Raw genomic sequence first — 19,814 nt, 5'->3', positions numbered from 1 at the left:
TTGCGAAGAAAGATCTTCCCTAAGTTGGCTGCTGCTGAAATCATAGCTGGCACTGTGAAATCAAAGGCAAGATATTGGAAGGAGAGTGGTCCTGCTGGAGTTCGGAGGCTTTGGAATTTTCTCACTGAAAATTTTTCAATTCACAACATAGAACGAGTCTTCAATATTTTTCCCAAGGTACTGGTAGCAACGAACAGGATGGAGCCGAAATTCAGTTTAATGCTGTAGAACTGTCGGTCAGATACCTTTTCCCACAGGTCCCCCTGAAGCTCTGGAGAAAACATTTTCAAAAGTTTCAAAACTTACAATCAACCATAGGAGTAAACCTCTAAGGCCCCCATGACCTCAAAGAAGGACACTCACAGAAGCTCACATTGTAAGGAGAGGCTAACAGCAAAGTTCAGTCCAGTTAGCAATGGTCAGGTGAGTACCTTAGGGGAAAAAGCCGCTTGTGGCATGCTGTGTTCCTGTAGCCACACAGAAGGTCAGCCAACTGACCATTGAAGTCTAATTCTTTGTCTTGGGTATACTTGGGAGCAAGGATAGTCCTTTAGGGCTTCTCTCAGGTTGCAGTCTGCAGGCCTAGACCTGTTCTGATCTATTGAAGATCCAGTAACTATTAGAAAGATGGTACTTGGGGATGCAAACCTTTATGCCTGGCACCAGCTAGTGGGTGGGAGTGCCATCTGGGTACTTCCTAACCAATGGGGTAAAAGTTCCCAGGGGCACCCTCACCCAATTATTTAACAGTGCCTGTTTGTCCTACTGCAAATAAACTCACACCCCCCTATTCCGTAAACCCAACATGGGGAAACCCTTCCTCCCTCGTTCAGAGTCTGTATGCCCACCCAGTGGTGTTGCCAGGGTAATGAGCAGAGCAGCCCTCTCCTCTGTTGTCACTCAAACCTACTTCTTGGGATAGCCTCCCTCCCACTGCATCTAGGACCAGCCTGGCTATAAAAAAAGGCTTGGGTCTTCCAGATGTTACTTGACATTTACCTGTGACAATGTAAGTTTGTTTGAAATATAATATAATTTTGGATGGATGCCAACTAGTTTTCCTGCCATGTGGGAAAAACACTTCCTCACTCCCAGGCCAATATCTCTGCTCTGGGAACAGTTTTCACAACTCTTTCACACCTCATTCCGGCCAAATATAGGTTGAACTGCTTTCAGAAGCTAATCCTAATTTGCCTTCTGAAGGATCAAAGTGGGAAAGGGTAGAAGGGGCAACTTTCTAAAAGTAACTTCCTTTTAATATTTATTAAAAGCAGAGTTCACCATTGAATCAACATTTTAATAACTGTTAAAAATAATTGTTAAATGATTTTTCTAGGTGGGCCTACTTGCAGAATAGCAGTATTGCTATTTTAATCTGGACTACCAGAGTTAACATAGTTTGTGGATCTTTGTCATGGTAGTACATGTTAGCATTAATTTTCTACGTGTTCCATTTTTAAACACCATGTACCCCGCCTTCTGAGCTAAACGGCCTACATATGGGTAACGTAATAATATTTGAAAGTGAGGGTTTTACCTGTCAAACATTGTTATTTTGATAGGTTGCACTGTAGGATTTACACTGCAGCAGTCATACTGTACACGGTAGCCCCGAAGCCATGTTTTAGTGCGACTGTAGTGCATTGTACAATAGATAATGCAGTCAATAATTTACATTTAATTTTCCATGCCATTTCTGCATTTTTTCACGATAGTCTAGGGCCTCATAGGAAACTCACATGTGGCAACCAGGTGTTAAGCCCACTTTGACCTGTTCAGAATCAGACCACATAAACTGGACACTAGAGAGGATGTTCCAGTCTTAAAATTCAAGATTACGAGTAGATGAGTTCCCCAAAAAATGGACAAATGGGCGTGACCAGTTTAAAAGGCGATATTTCAATAACATCTAACTCAGGTCATAAGACCTGTTGCTGTTTATATCAAGATTGTACTTCTCAGCTAAGAGAGACCTTTAAAGAATTTCGATCACAGTATATTTATTAATGTGTAGGTGTTCTGCAACTGTATAAAAAGACAGGAAAATAAAACGGTAGTCAATGTGTTCTAATCAAAAGAATATGTGGCATTTAAACCGCATGTGTGGCTCTCGAAAGGGAAAATTATTAGATCAAATAAAATTCACTTGGCTTTACAAAATGCCTAATGCTGCAAATGCCAAAGCATGAAACGAAATATGAATTCAATGCTGGATGATCTGTTCACTAATAGCAGCAAAGCAGTTGACATTCATGCAAATGGAAGCAGAAGTACAACTGGAATGAGAGACTCATCAAGCATGAATAAAATAATTAACTTTTCAAACTGCATGTAAAATTTAAGGCTTGCATTTATCGAAATTGGCAAAACGCCACAGTAATCGTGGTCTCATCACAGTCTTCATTGGACAGTTTATCAATTTCAGTTTGTTCGGAAGGATTGAGAAAGACACATGCACATTAAAGTAAAAGGTCTCTTTAAGAAAAATGTGCTAAAAAAATAGTGTGATATTCCGAACTAGCAGCTATGAGAAGAATGTAGAAATTAAAGTGAACATAACGAACAACTGTATTGAAGTGAAATGCCACTACCTTAGAGGGTAATCAAGAGTATTGCAAAAAAAAAATACATGTTCACGATGAAAGAGAGCGAGGTTGTGAAAGAAATAGGTAGGGTGAAGATCACTTCACGGACAAAGCACCTATAATAACTAACCCCTCAGGCACGGGCCATGTTGCATTCCTAGCTTATGAAATGTCAAAGAGTATCTGTCTACATTGACTTACCTATCTACCTGATTTCAAATGTAAGTGAACAATTGCTCAGCACAGGAAATATGCAAAAGAATGCAGGAGATGATGATGAAAACTGAAGGGTGAAGGACGATACAGGACCACTTAACCTTTTATTGTATTCATTCACCATTAGTCTACTTGAACAGTCATTGGAGATTGTGGAGTCAGTCAATAGTATAATTTACAACTAGCCACGTGAACATTAGTCCACTTGAACAGTCATTGGAGATCGTGGTGCCAGTCAATAGTATAATTTACAGATAGTCAATTGAATCTTTCAATGATTGTATTTGTTAATTTAATCCAAGCAAGGTACTCTCAGATAATTCCTGGCTGGTGATATAGTTAGATGGCTGAAGGCAAGGTTAGGGATGCATGAAGCTTATTCTGGTACACGCTATGGTCCATTATCTAGAAAGGGATTATTGAAAAGGTTACCCAGGTTTTTGTATACTTGATCTTCCCTTGTCACTCCGGAGCTGCACTAAGCTGACGGAATTCAGGGGCACACTGAAGACCTGGTTATTCAAGCAAGCGCACGTTTAGGTCATTGTTTAACATCCTTCTCACCACTAGCGCCATGAAACCTCTGGGTGCCCGTGCGCTTAATACATTTCGAATAACATAACATAACATAACATAACTGTACAACAGTGCTTAATTTGAGCCAGTGGTTGCCAGTGGGGGGGAAATCAGCACTTATTTTAAGGGACCAACACTTATTTTAAATCATCGGATATTTACCAAGTGGCAGAGAGGGAACAAAAATATTGGAAAGACAGGGATGTGAAAGACAGCAAAACCACAACCAAGGGAGAATGGTGGAACTATCAAGAGCAAGAAAAAGGGACGGGGGTGTCTGGTAGTGGGTTAAAGACTACCAGCCTTGGTTTTTGATGGATCGATGTTTAATTGCACCAACTCTGGCTCCTGAGCAAAGCTTTAGGTACCTGCATTTTGCTCCCCAAATTAATCACTGCTGTACAACAGCCTAGAAGCACACTGTATCTATAATATGCTTCTTGTCTTGACAAGCCACATCTCATCTCTTGTTGATCAGGTGAATGGCTTAAAGCATGGTGTGCATACAAAAATGTCAATTTAATATTAAAAATACTCACTGCACTCTGGCAAATCAGTAGGATTTAGTGGTTTCCAAAGTAATGCAATCCCCACTCCTTGTGATTATTGAGTAAAAAACATGAGTAAAGCCAACCCACTCCGAGCATAAAACACACTGAGAATTTTAAATACTTATGATGTCTTCCAATTTTGGCAAGCTGACCTGTAATCATAATTTGTATTTTTAGGACGGCTGTTTATTTTTGTGTTGTACAAGTACAAGTGAGTTCTGGGCTTTCAATCCCATATGCTTCTTTCTATTTGTCTATATTTTACTTTGATTTTGTTTATCCCAACACAAATTCAATTAAATCCTTTTTCAGTCTTCAAAATTCTACTTAATAATTATTTCTTCATTTGTTATCAGCAAAATATTAGTTCAAGATAGTATGCATGCCACAGCCACTCCCTCACGGCTGGTTTATACGGACACCACACTCATCCACCACACGTGTCACAGGCCATGTGACCCTGTCAATACAAAGGGCCAGGCGCATGTGCATGATGCCATTTCCTTACTCTCTAGGGGTGTATCCGTGTGGTGTGCATGTAGGCATGGGGGCCCAGGGGCCTGCTACATCACATTCCGCAGGCCCGGAGGTGACATGATGGCGTCCGCACGACGATACCCAATCATAGAGGGTCCATGACTAGCGTGGCACAGACTTGGTATCACCGGTTACACTGTGGCCCGCACAGGCACACTGCCATGAGACAGTGACTTTTGGTGCACTGAGGTAGGGGCACCTTAAATGCTGAGCAGGTGTGCAGCCTGCGATGATGCCCCGTCCCGGCGGTCCAGACGGCTCAGGGTTTGTGTGCCCTGCTGGACCGCAGAGTAGGCCTGAGCCAGTGGGTAGCACGGGCCTACTGCCACGTGGCATCGCCTCCTGGATAACAGAGTTAGTGGCACCTATGAGGCTGAGCGGGTGTGCAGTCTGCGATGATGTCAGGTGCACTGGAATGTCCTCTTCCATTGAGAAATCAAGACCCAGCACCAAATGTGAGACCTGGGGGCCTGTGGAGCTGCATGATGTGGAGGGTGACATGTCCGTGGGCCCCAGGCTTGGGGCTTGCAGCGGCCTGTGGTGGGCCCTTATTTCTACATGCTGGTGGCAGAAGGTGAGCAGTGAGGCCTGGGTGTGCAGGGGTGGGCAGTCACCGTTGTGCGGTGGGAGGGTCTGGGTTGCAGCTACCTGGGTGCGCAGGGGCAGGCATGCACCGCTGGGTGGTAGGAGGGGTTGGGGTGCAGCTACCTGGGTGCACAGGGTGGCAGGCAATGATGTCACGTGCAATTGTATGTACTTTGCCATTCAGGTATCTGGACTCTGTTTCAGATGATGAATCTGTTTCAGATGTGGGGCCTGGCGAATTGCACTTGCTACCTGCATGTGGTTGGAGACTCACCTGTGGCAGCAGGTGAGCAGTGTGGCCTGGGTCTGCAGTGTTGGCACTCTCTCTCCCTGTCCATCTCTTCTTTTCTCTATCTCCCTCTTCCCCTCTCTGTCCATCTATCTCTCACTCCCCCTCTCTGTCCATCTGTCTCTCGCTCACCCTCTCTGTCCGTCTTTCTCTCGCTCACCCTCTCTGTCCGTCTTTCTCTCGCTCACCCTCTCTGTCCATCTTTCTCTCGCTCACGCTCTCTGTCTGTCTTTCTCTCACTCACCCTCTCTGTCTGTCTTTCTCTCGCTCACCCTCTCTGTCTGTCTGTATGTCGCTCTCTCTCCTTTGCTTTCTCTCTCCTTCGCGCTCTCTGTCTTTTGATGTGTGCAAGACACACCTTCTCATCATGATTTTTGTCTTGCAGGCTGTGACCTACGGACTGTCCCATGGGGAACCGCCATGTATCTTAATTTCTGTTCTGTGTTTATTTTAATAAATTATCATTTGTTGCTTTGAAGGTGAATGTGTGATGCTCATTTCTTTGCAGTAACATTTTTGTGACCACACATGCATGTCACCAGATAGATTGTGCGACATCATGCGAGTTATTTGGTATATGAATCCGTGTGATTGATGTGACATATCTGTGTACGAGGGTAGGTGGAGAGTGCCCGGGGGATGCCCCGGGGGGAAAGGTGGGGTCCTGGGGTTGATGGCGGTGGGTGTTGTTGCCCTCTTGGGGCTCCGGGATCCATGTTCTGGGGCTCCATGGCATATGTTGTTCTTCAGGTGTGGCTCTGGGCTGGCTCTCTTTTGTGGTACAGGTTATAGTCTGAATTTGCACCAGGTCGGAGCAGGTGTTAGTTTCCTGGTGCTAACGTGCCTTATTGCATGTTTTGTGATCTTATCGCCAATCTGTCTGGTCGTTGAGAATGTTGTGGTGTGGTGTTTTCACGGCTTTTTGCTCGGGAACGCCTACTCTGCATCTCATAAGCGATATTTGCTGGGTTCATCCTCTGCGATGTTTTTTGCGGCTGCTATCGAAGATAAAAATTGGGGTCATGGGCTGTTTGCAACAGCTTGTGAATGGGGTGGTAAGTTTAATGCAAATTTGGCTGTGTTAGGGTGCCGATAACTCTGCAATAACCTCCTTGAGAATATGACCCAAAGTTTGTTCAGTTCATATCCCTTTTAATTGCCTTTTAAATGTGTACTTAACTTGCACCCACTGACCACTGCCCTACAGATAGGAGCGTTTTAATAATATTGAAGTGTCATATGTCATTGGGCATTTAATTGCAGAACTGGGACAAACAGCTGATAGATTATGTGAATTGCTAATGTCTCATTGTCATGTTTTAATGTTACATGTCCATGCGATGTTGTATTTTTCCTTAAGTGACTGTTAAGAAATCACTTGAAAAGTTCATGTACAATTAATGCTGATAATAAATGGTGATCACAACAATTCAGTTGTGTGGTCACGAATTGTAAAGTATATTGATGTTCCAATAAGGTCAATATTGGCATTTGTGTTTTTGAGATTGTATAATGGCCCAGCTTTGCTGACAGTTTACAAGCACGAACGCTCTCGTTTGTTCACTTTCTAAAAGTGACATTTCTAAAATAGTAATGTGAAATCCAACTTCACTGGTAAGGAGGGTTTATTATTACCATTCTAAACATATCAATCATAAGAAACTACTCCTTTCTGATCAGGAGTTACAAATTAAAAGTGTAGAAAAGTGTATGAGGGAATTCCCAATGTTATCCTTCCAGAGGAATAGGCCTCACAATAGTAAAACAAAATAGGCTGTTTGTCACTAGGGAACATGCAAACCATAAAAGTACATTTCCTACCTTTTATTATATTGTACTTACACTCACACTGCCCATAAGGCTACCTAGGGCCTGCCTTGGGGTGCCCTATGTGTAATAAAAGGGAAGGTTAAGGTTTGGCAAGTAGTTTTAAATGAGGCAAACACTAAGAGACTCACCCCAGTCACAGATCTGGGTTGAGTCCATCATTGTTATTTATCTCACTTCGCCACCCCGGTTCAGACACAGCTGTATGCAAATCAGTCTTGACCTTGTGCCTCATGGAAACAGTCCAGCTCGAACTGCCAAGCCATGTCTTCCCTGGACTGGAAACAAGCATCCTGGGACCGGTTTCGGGCTAACAGCCCTAATCAGCCAGGCTAGCTTGAATCCAGTGGCAAAGTGAGCAAGGGACCCGTGTCTGGGCATACCCTGCCAAATTAGGGCTAACAAGGCAAACACAGGGAGATGATGGACGGAGCACAGAAACTTTTCAGACACTCACCCCCAGTCACAGATCTAGTTTGAATCTATCATCGTTCTTTAGCTCACTTCGCCACCCCAGTTCAGACACAGCTATATGTAAATCAGTCTTGATCCTAGTCCTCATGGGAACAGTCTAGCCCGAAATGCCAAGTCATGTCGTCCCTGGAATGGAATAAAGCATCCTGGGACCGTTTTCGGGCTAACAGCCCACATCAGCCAGGCTAGCTTGAATCCAGTGACAAAGTGAGCAAGAGACCCACGTCTGGGCATATCCTGCCAACTTAGGGCGAACAAGGCAAATAGAAGGAGATCATGAACGGAGCGCTGAAAATTTTCACACACTCACCCCCACATGCAGATCTGGATTGAATCCATCATCGTTCTTTTGCTCACTTCTACCCCCATTACAGACACAGGTATATGCAAATCAGTCTGGACCCTGTGCCTCATGGGAACAGTCCACCCCAGACTGCCAAGCCATCTTTTCCCTGGACCGTAAACAAGCATCCTGGGACCGGTTTTGGGCTAACAGCCCTCACCAGGCAGGCTAGTTTGAATCCAGTGGCAAAGTGAGCAAGGAACCCATGTCTGGGCATACCCTGCCAACTCAGGCCGAACAAGGCAAACACAAGGAGATGATGGACGGAGCACTGAAACTTTTCAGACACTCACCCCCAGTGACAGATCTAGGTTGAATCCATCATTGATCGTTAGCTCACTTTGCCACACCAATTTAGACACAGCTATATGCAAATCAGTCCTGACCGTGTGCCTCATGGGAACTGGCCAGCCCGAACTGCCAAGCCTTGTCTTCCCTGTACCGGAAAAAAGCATCCTGGGACCGCTTTTATGGTAACAGCTCTCATCAGCCAGGCTAGCTTGAATCCAGTGGCACAGTGGGCAAGGGACCCACGTCTGGGCCTACCCTGCCAACTTAGGGCGAACAAGACACAAACAAGGAGATGATGGACAGAGCGCTGAATTCTTTCAGGCCCTCACCCCCAGTCACAGATCTGGGTTGAATCCATCATCATTCTTTAGCTCACTTTGCCACCCCAGTTCAGAAACAGCTATATGTAAATCAGTCTTGCCCTGTGCCTCATGGGATCAGTCCAGCCTGAAATGCCAAGCCATGTCTTCCCTGGATGGAATAAAGCGTCCTGGGACCATTTTCGGGCTGAAAGCCCTCATCAGCTAGACTAGCTTGAATCCAGTGACAAAGTGAGCAAGGGACCCACGTCTGGGCATATCCTGCCAACTTAGGGCAAACAAGGCAAACAGAAGGATATAATTGACGCAGATTTGAAATTTTGCAGACACTCAGCCCCAGTCACAGATCCATCATTGTTCTTTAGCTCACTTCTACCCCATTACAGACACAGCTATATGCAAATCAGTCTTGACCCTGTTCCTCATGAGAACAGTCCAGCCCGAACTGCCAAGCCATGTCTTCCCTTGACCGGAAACAAGCATCCTGGGACCACTTTTGGGCTAACAGCCCTCATCAGCCAGGCTAGCTTGGATGCAGTGGCAAAGTGAGAAAGGGACCCCAGTCTGGGCATTCCCTGCCAACTTAGGTCAAACAAGGCAAACACAAGGAGATTATGGACGGAGCGCTGAAACTTTTCAGACACTCACCCCCAGTAACAGATCTGGGTTGAATCCATCATCGTTCTTTAGCTTACTTCGCCACCTCAGTTCAGACACAGCTATATACAAATCAGTCTTGACCCTCTGCCTCATGGGAACAGTCCAGCCCGAACTGCCAAGTCATGTCTTCCCTGGACCGGAAACAAGCATCCTGATACCAGTTTTGGGCTAACAGCCCTCATCAGCCAGGCTAGCTTGAATCCAGTGGCAAAGTGAACAAGGACACATGTCTGGGCATACCCTGCCAACTTAGGGTGAACAAAGCAAACACACGGAGATGATGGGCGGAGCACAGAAACTTTTCAGACACTCACCCCAGTCACAGATCTGGGTTGAATCCATCATCGTTCTTTAGCTCACTTCACCACCCCAGTTAAGACACAGCTATATGCAAATTAGTCTTTACCCTGTGCCTCATGGGAACAGGCTAGCCTGAACTGCCAAGCCAGGTCTTTCCTGGACCGAAAACATATCCATTTTGGCACTATTGTACTAGAAGCCAAATTGCATTCCTGTACTGAGCAAACTCTGAAACAGTGAAATGAGAGCAAATGGTGTTACATAAAACATCAGACCCTTATGATAGATTTGGAACACTGCACTGGTCTGTGTCTTGGCGCACCTTTACCTAGGTTCTCCGTGTGCAGACCAAGTCAGTGCACACTATCAGTATGAATGATCTGTTCCCAGTGCCATCATGAACATATACCTGCCTTGGTGGCAGCACAATATTGAAAGACAGACTGACTGTTTGAAGCCATCACTCATCCTTTCATTGTTCTGGAGGCAAACAATCCAGCATGAGAAAGAGGGGCAGAGATCCCCCAGCAGGTAAATGCAGTGAGTAACCGCACCCACCTACTGGAAATATTTGGGGGGGGGCAAATTGCAATGGTTTCTCCTACTGAGATGGCTCAAGGGGTGCATTGACTGTACACTACCTATTTGTGGTGCACTGTCAGTTTGACGGTTGGAGGGGCCCCCACCCTGTCGACTGCAGGGGGAAACACCACTGAGGACGGACATATTATCTACTCTTAAATGATTATAGCCTTCATTGATGAATCCCCTGACTTTCTCCTCTAACAGCCTTCTACCAATCCTGCTTGTGGTGCTCCTGGCAGCCTAAATGGCCACCGGACCTCTTCTGAGATCGATTTTTATGTATCTCTACAGATTACTGATATCGTCTCATTGAACTGTTAGGTTATATTCTTGACCCTGCAATAAGAACCCAACCGAATATCTTTATTCTTCAAGGTTTATTTTGAGTGTGTTTCCCACACTGCCTATCTACCTCCCCCCTGATGAAGGTGTTGCTCTGTGAGGGCTATTTATTCAACGAAACACGTGTTGGCGTTTAACCCTTCCTCTGTCCTTGGACTCTGTTTCCACCTACCATCGGGAGGATACACGAGAACGTTCCACTCTAACATCATGTGGCAGTTCCACCATCTGGATTGACCTGCCATGTTTTTATGAATGTGTTTGCTTTATGGAATGAATGTGTATGTCACTATGAGCGATTGAAAGTATGACTGGCGGTTATGAGTGTTACATGTGGGACATATGTATATATTTACTGATGATTCCTTGTGTATCCTTTCATGTAATATTTGGAGTGCAAGAACTATGCTTGACATGAAAATAAAAGAAAAATTATTTTGCTAATTTTATCTTTGAATTTTTGAACATATGCATTTGTCATCCTTAGGTGGTGGTATATAATACTAGCGCCCTCTCTTTTGGCCTTCTGTAATTACTATATATGGGTGGGTGAACCTTGTTAGTGTTGATTTTCATGATTATTCCCCTGCCTCACCTGCTCATCATTTGTCTGCAGGGGTCCCTCTTTGTATTGATTGGCACTGTCAGTTTGCCTCCAGATGGCTTCATTACCTCTGAGCCCATGCCTATAATATGATCAAGTGAAAAGGATTCCTCATTTGTGTGGGGTCGGACTCCCATCGAAATGAGGGAATGCTTCCACAACATTGTGCCCATGCACATGTAGGGAAGGCATGATCTCAATTGCAGAAGGGTTCACACAGCTGTCAGAGCCCCATCTGCAATCGGGTACAAACGCCCATTGTGTCCCTCAGGCACTTTTAACTACTCATCTCATTTGTGCTTAAACATTTTAAACAATTAAAATGTCTCATGAATCCATTTACTGATAAAGCAGAATAGGTTCCAAATGTTGAGAAATTGTCCTTACCCACTGCAGGTGAGGAAGAGTATGTCTGCGGCTAGAGTGCAGGGTTGGTCTGGTGATCAAAAAGTTGTGAGTCAGAATATGTCTTTGCCTCTTTGACACGTGAATAACCCTTGAAGACTCATTGTTTCCTCCACATCTTCTGAGATTGAAATTCAGAGAGAATCAGAATAAAATAAACAATTGAAAAGCAGTGAAAAGGCTACATGTTTTTACAACAAACTATTTCTACACACCACTGATGACCTCATTTGTTTTTCCCAGTGTTCCTATTCCACCTAAAATCTTTAAGTTATTCAAATACTGCTGGAAATTTTAGTTTATTTTACTCAAACTCTGACTTGGTGCTACTGTGCTTCTTCAAGGTCTTAGTATTTTTTAATATATTCTCAATCAGTCCAGTATACTTACCCAATAGAAGGTGTTGCCATAAAACCAGAAATTACTTTGATGTCGCGTTTGCAACTTGAGCACCACAAAAGTATCTGAGAAGTCTGAGGATGTCAATAGACATTTGCACAATAAGACTAAAAGTCTTGGCTTAAAACACAAACTCTAAGTTATGGATTTATAGCCTTGTATTTTTGTCTCTTAGGGAACTGTCAAGCACAATCATGCTAGGCCTCATAATATTTTCTTACATCAGCCTCCTGATGTATATTTTCATCAACATATGCACTTTAAGTTAAATTAATAACATATAAGTCATTAGTATGTTCACCAGATGTAGGCCATAGACATATTGGGCATCCTTTAATAGAGGGCTGTCCAAGTAGCAATGATATCAATTGTTCACCGGAACATTTGCTTTGCTTGCACTAATAGTTTACTCAATGTGCTAGACACTAAACATAGCTAAAATATGCTTAACCAAATCCGAATCGCTCAAACTTATGGGAATTCAGAATTTGTCAGAAGATATTAAGTTAAATGTAATTTCAGCCCATTGTTTGTGGTAGTGTCGATCAGCAATTACTTAAGAGGCAACCCTTGAAAGTGTGGTCTATCTTTCATCACATTTCCAGTGTTCTTCGGGTGGAGACAAACCCTGAAAGAAATTGTGCAATATTATTTTGTTTATTGTAATCTCCCATTGAAGGAGGACAGGTCTTGCAAGGGTGAAAGTCAAAAGTTGTTGAATAGCAGTGTCAGGCATATTCTTTTATGGGCAATTGTTTGCCAAGCTGTAAATCTTGGGCCTGAAAAATGCCTTCTTTTGTTTTTAGTTTGATTTTATTGTGAACAACAAGAAAAAGAACAGCAAGGCAGTGAATACAATAAGTCCTATTTAACATAGTAACTGTAGGGTAAAGAAGAATGTATAAGGGTTATAACTATCAAGCTGTATATAAAGAAAAAAATATATACTATATAAACTATAAAAGAAAGGAATACGGGGAGGAGAATAATATATAATTACTTATATGAAATTAAAAGTAAAAACATGAATAATACATGATTTTTTACACTATAAGCATAACAATAGGAACATCTAAAAAGAATGACAAGAATATAAGGGTACAAAAATCCACTAATGATCTGTGAAAGAGACAAAGGGTGTAGTTAAGTTTGCTTCCATACATCATCTGATACAGTAATGGCAGATAGAAATAAATATGTAGTGAATGGAAGCCATAAGAGATCTCCTTTAATCGCTAGAGATAGGGGGAGACCTAATTAGTGTTTAATTCATGATGAAAACATACAGCGTTCCACCAGGATCTAAAGGGGACTTTATCAGTTTGTTTTCAATGTGAGGTTATTAAGTGATAAACAACAGCTAACAATAGATCGAACAACTTAAAATCTGATGGTGACTGCGGCCATTGGGGAGACAAAGAGCCAAGGAATTCATTTGTTAGAGAAAAGGGGACATTGCCTTTGAAAATCTTCTTAATTTGGGTCTAAACCAACTGCCAAAACTGATGAATAGAGAGGCAGTCAAAAACATGTGTTTTAAATCAGCAATATAGCAGGGACAGGACCAAAAAGAAGAGGAAGTATTTAATGAAAATGACACTAAAGTCATTGGAGAGAATACCACTAGTTGGTAAATGAAATAAAGAGTTTGTGTGGTGTTACCAGCTCAAGAGGTTTTCCGAAGCATAGACCATAACTTATCCCATGTTTCAGTTGGCCAACTTGGTGATAAATCTTTTTCCGAGGCTAGTTCAGTCTTTGATTTGAGTCTGTCTTAGGGTAATTGTAAAGACTTTTAAATAGTGGAAGCAGAAGGGGAGGTATGTAATAATGGAGAAAGGGTAGTACATTTTGCAGGGTGATTGGAAGTACTCAGTAGCACAAGAAGATGTTGATTGAGGGAGGGATATAAAAGATCATATTGTGATTGAAAAGTAGCTTGTAAAGAAAATTTTGTTTGAAGGTCAGTAAACGAAAGGGGTTGATCATCAGGTAGACATTCAGAGATCCATCGCAAACCCTTAGAAAGCCAATTTCTCCAATAAATGGTGTGGTTTTTATTTCATAAGGATTTATTATGCCAAATGGGGTTTGGTTGATAAGAATTAAGTGAGGGATAAGATGATGGTAGGGGAGGAGCTAAAAGCTTATGGGAGTGAGAAATAATAGAAGAATGTAATAATAAGAAAATAATAGTAAAGGCAAGGATCTCCTGAAAATCAAAGGGGGAAAGAAGAGATTTCTCTATTTGTATCCACAAGGAGGATATGTTGGGGGTCTGAAGAGAGCCACTGAGCAGCTTGTTTTAGGGAAAATGCAGAAAGATATGTTTTGAAATCGGGGAATGTAAGACCTCTTTTAGATTTATTATTTTTTAAATAAGTTAAGGCAATATGAGGGGGTTTGTTTTTTCATATAAATTGGGATAAGAGGGAATACATTTTCTTAATATAATATCCAGGAATGTGAAATCGGAACCATAGAAATAATATATAATATCAGAGGGGTGAGCATCATTTTAATCAAATCCATTTGGCATCACCAGGAGAGAAACAGAGGATGCCAACGTGTAATAGTATCATTGAAAGGTTTGGGAATGTGATCAAAATAAAATTTTAATATTTCAGGAATTGTCTGAGAAAACCACATGCTTAGATATTTTATTTTAGATTTTGCCAAGAGAAGCCCCAGTGGTCAAAATATGCTTTTGACATGAAACATTTAACGGTAGAACTTCACATTTATCAGCATTAAGCTGATAACCTGATAGCAGAGAAAATGTATTAACTTGTTGAAAAAAGGGGAGAGAGAGGTTACAGAGTTAGAGCAATATAGGAGAATTTCTTCAGTGTAAACTGACATTTTAACCTGATGAGGACCAAATTGAAAGGCTGAAATACAAGCATCCTGCCTGATTTTAGTTAGAAAGGGTTCCAGCGCAATGACAAACAATAGAGGTGATAAGGGACCCTTGTCGTACCCCTCTTAGTAGAGGGAAGTAATCTGAGGTTCTACCATTAACAAAAATTGAGGCTGTGGGACCTGAATATAGCAGAGAATTAATTAAATCAATTTAGGTGGAAAACCAACCAATCCTAATGCGTGAAACATAAAATCCCATTCAATCCTGTCAAAGGCTTTTTCTGCGTCCAAAGCAATAACAGCATTAGGGTGATCCAAAGATGAAGCCTTGCTAAGGACATTGAAAAAGACTTGAAAATTGTCAGAGGCTGTTGTCCTTTAACAAAGCCGAATTGTTCAGGGCCTATCAGATCGCGCAGGATGGGGTCAATGCGCAATGCTAGGATCTTGGCAAAGATGTTATAGTCAGTATTAACTAAAGAGATGGGACAATAATTCTTTCAGAGAGAGAAAGGTTTGTATTTTATTTTGGAATCAAACAAATCATGGCTTCTTGGAAACTCCCTTGGGCTATAACTTTATGAGTAGATGAATTAAATAGAAGTAAAAGATTGGGTAGAAGACATTTTGCAAAATGATCATAAAATTCATTTGTAAAGCCATCAGGCCCAGGGACCTTCCCTCCCCGTAGCTCTGAGACTGCATGGGTAATTTCAGCTAATGAAATATCAGTTTCTAATGAGTCAATATCAATGTGACGGGAAGAAGGAGAAGGAATGGACTGAAAATAGGTGGAGAGCTCAGACTGTATTGGTTGCGTTTGTGGAGAATATAAGTTTTCATAGAAAGTAAGAAATTCATTTAAAATATCGTTATCTTTAAAAAGAAGAGTCCCTGCAGGGCTCTGTAAAGATTCTATCCTAGTTCTGTCCCTTTTAACTTTGAAATATTTAGCAACAGTTCCCCATTTTATTCTGACCCCCATAGTACCGAGTGCTACTTTTCAATAGATAACAAGAAGCAGCATCCATAGATAACCTGTTAAAAGTAAGTTTAGCATCAATAATATTTTTCAAGGAAGACTCATCATTGGAGTGATAGTAAGTATACTCAAGATGTTTGATTTTATCAGTAGTTTGGTAGATTGGGCATCTAAAGATTTTTTCTTTTGGGAGACAAAGTTTATTATAAAAGCCCTTGGTGGCTGCTTTGAAAGAGTGTCCAGGGGTCTAGAGCAAAACAACAAATCTACCTCAGAGATACACTAATCAAAAACCTAAAAGATCTGTGCATGTGTGAAAAACCTCTCCTCAGGAGTAAGGATACCCATCAGTCACCACTCGGTGCCGCCCTTAGTCATCATCTGGGCCTCCTCTTGGCACTTCCATCGTGAAACATAAATGGTGAACGAAGGGACCTGGTGGTTATGTCCCACACCAAATTATGAGTCACTGGATAACCCCCAGATGTCCACTAGTACTAGTAATGATTTGTGATGGAAGAAAAATTATATTGCTGTGCAGAAATACATTTTTCAAAAAGTGACTTAAAATTGGGTAAATGAGAGGAACATTATGCTTATTGGTATCACTCAGTGCCCAAGATTAAAAACTACAAACAAGGCAGTTTTAACAAATACCTGCCAGAATGGTTAATAGGTCGACATGTTTCAGCAATAAATGAGGAAAATGATGTCCTTTGCCTTCCTCAGGAGGACCTCAAATAGAATTGCTACTGCAATGTGCACAACAAATGGTAAAAGGTGTGAAAAAGGGAACCATGTCACCTTGAATCCTAGGTGTACAATAAAATCATCTGCACGTGGACTGATTTGCCACTGTAAAAAACACAAAATTCCATTATTCAGGCTAAATGGTTGCATATCTAAAAGGTAGAAAATGCAGAAAATCATCAGGTGTCCAAAACTATCAACATCCTAATATGGCTTAATAGCCATCTATTTCAAAACTTCATAAATCATAACATCATGTATGGCTATATTCAGTGATGTATTTTTACTCCCAGCTTACCTAATCCGCAGGAGGATTGAACCCCCACCTCACCTGGCTGTGGCTCAGGTAGACGAAACACCGCTCCATAAAAATCAGAGAAAACATACACAGAAAAAATGCCCTGTTTCCTCCGATATGCCTATATATGTCCAAATATAAATTCCATGCCAAGTGTTACTGAGATCATCCTTCTTCACTCGTGGTCAGACTTGTTGTCATTAGTCGTCATGACCACTACGATATACAAAATCTTAAAATGTTCTGCCCCATGGTGCATTAACAGATATTATGCCAAACGGCACAGCTCTCATGCCATTCTATTCTTCTAGGACACTATTACAAGATAGTCAGGCTGTGGTCTAGAAAGACTGAACTCTGTGCTGTTTGTGGGGGGGCTCGCATTTAATAAATAGCGCGCTATCAAAAAACCCAAAGTATTTAATGGGGCTGCTTGTCGAAAAAAAGCCTATCTGCCTTACAATGAAAAAGTGCAACATTCCCCACTTTGGCGTATCGCTCTCACCTATCCGTCGGTAATCCAGACAGTCTTCTAAGCCGTCTTGGGGAGGTGATGGAAAGCGTGTCTACACCATGTTTTTTTGCCATGCTCCGGTTTAATGATCACATGATGCGATCACATAACTCGCTCACGTGCTCATTGTTTTTCAAATGAGTCTGGAGCATGGCGAGACTGATGGGTATCCATACACGCGAGGAGATGTTTTTCACACATGCACAGAATCTTTTAGGTTTTTGATTAGTGTATCTTTGAGGTAGATTTGTGGTTTTGCTCTAGCCCCTTGGACACTTTTGTGTAGTATAGTTAGAATTTGGGGGCTGTGTCCATGCAAGGTCTTTAAATATTCCCTAGGACCCTTCCCTAAGGGTTTGTGATATATGCTTTGAAAGAGTCCCATATCATTACGGAAGGTGACGGGTTGAGTTGATAACAAAGATTTTGGAGACAAAGGAACTGAATTATTGTCAAAATTTAGGATCTAAGAGTAAGGAGTTATTAAAGCGCCATCTGCCCGAGTTTGGAGAAAAAGTGATGAGGTCTAAGTCCACATGTACTGGAGCGTGATCTGATATTAAAGTGATCCTATCTCAGCTTGAAGAGCATGTTGAGCTAATGATTTGCTCAGAATAAGAATAATTAATATGGGATTGTGAGTGGTGTGGAGCTGAATAAAAACTGTACTCCCGAAGGTCTGGGTGGCGGAGTTGCAATTTATCAATATTAACTAACGATTCATGGCGTATAGTGGAAGTAAAATGTGAGTGCATTTTATTGGATACAAAATTAGCTGTTGAATGCCTGTCCAATATGGGATCATGAATTTGGTTACAGTCACCAGCAAATATAATATAGTCATCGTCATATAAAAGCAGTTTGTCAGAGATATTTGTCCAGAAAACCTTATCAACAGAGACAGTCAATAAGTAGTTTAACAACACCCACCGACCTTCAATATTAGATTCTTGCTGATTAACTAAAACATTTAACTTTTTATCACAAAGAATCAGAACCCCATTTTTCTTACCAAAAGCAGGAAAATTGAACACATGACCCACCCAACATTTTTTCAATTTGGAAGCTTCAGACTCAAAAAGATGTGATTCTTGCAGCAGTGCAATATCAGTTTTTAATTTGGCTAGATGAAATAACACCCACTGTCTTTTAATAGGGTTACCTAGCCCTTTGATATTCAAAGTAGTAACTCGGAAAGTAACTTAATGGTAATAACATGTACAATCAATATGCTTACAGTAGCGAGGTTAAGTTTAGAATAAAACAGATATGAAAAAGAAAAAAGATAGAAATAGAGCATTTGTTTCGTAAGAAAAAATAATAGTTTGGGGGATTTGACAGCCGACAAGACATTGTAATAGTTCAGTATATTGCAGAAAAAACATAACACCACATGGTTTTGTTGAGACCCTGGGACCAAGTCTATGAGCCCATTGTATGCTGAGAGGGGCAGTAGTAAACATTTTCAGAAGCTTGGGAAAAAGGTCTGAAAGAAAACTGTTGGATTAGAGCCCTCCATATTTTCAGGGAGTCCGTAAATGCGGAGGTTATTTCTACGATTCCAATTCTCCAAGTCCTCAATGTGCTCTTTAAGAAGAGATATCTCAGACTCCAAATAAGAGATGTAAGGGCAAGTAGATTGAGGGAATTATGTCCTCTGTTCCACAACCAGCACACATGAAGACCATTTGTCATCTTGATGTTGCAACGTTTTAGTAGTTTCCATATGAAGGGTTTTAGTGCACAAATTTCTTCAAGAATCATATCAATGGAGGTTGATGAGGTGTGCACGGGGGTCTTTTTTTGGACTTTTTCAGGTTCCCACAGGCATCTTGCTTGAGAGTTACAATTCTGGAATGGTGCCTGGTGCAGACTCAGATTTATGAGGAGATGTATCCTCCATGTCGTTATGAGTGGAATCTGAGTCTGAGTTTACAATGTGTTTGGAGGAAACTGAGAGTTTAAGATTTCTTAATCGCCCCATATACAGAAAAGAACTACGCAAGCTGTATACGGAAGGCAAACCCCCCAAAAATGTAAAGCAATTTCAGTCACACAGCGAGGAGGAGAAAAACCGCAACCAAAAAGCACTCAAAAATATAGAAGGACACCGCAGAGTTGACCACCCTTGTCAATAGTAGAGATGAGGTTTAAATAGACAGTAACTAGTGTCCATATGATAACAGCCAATTACATATCGGTCATAAGTTGAAGAATTGCTCCACGGTGACGAATTACTGTGAAGAGAAAAGGCTATCAAAAAGTAAAAAATGTATCTTCATATGCAGAGACATGCCAAAATTGCTGAAGAAGAATAAAAAGGCATTGAGAAAACTTTTTTGGGTGGTGCATGTAATGTATACAACACAGAGATGCATTAGATGAAAAAGGAAGCGCATTTGCCTTTCAAAATGGCTGGTGTAACCTTATCCTGAGGAGAAAGCCCCCAGGGCCATTATGGCCCTTAAAAGTGCAAAGGCAGGAGTTTTAGAGGACTCCAGGGACTCACCGCGACTTGA

General features: G+C 41.7%; 1 protein-coding gene across 1 annotated transcript in view; it reads left to right on the top strand.

The window, feature by feature from the left end:
• FSTL5 (follistatin like 5) overlaps positions 1 to 19,814 on the top strand; it is a 2,936,723-nt gene that overhangs the window by 135,851 nt on the left and 2,781,058 nt on the right. The window lies entirely within an intron of this gene.

Source organism: Lissotriton helveticus, chromosome 2_1 (assembly GCF_964261635.1).
Source record: "Lissotriton helveticus chromosome 2_1, aLisHel1.1, whole genome shotgun sequence".
In the NCBI taxonomy this organism is placed as follows: domain Eukaryota; kingdom Metazoa; phylum Chordata; class Amphibia; order Caudata; family Salamandridae; genus Lissotriton; species Lissotriton helveticus.
Note: the sequence above shows the minus strand (reverse complement) of the source record. Positions and strands in the feature narration are given on the sequence as shown.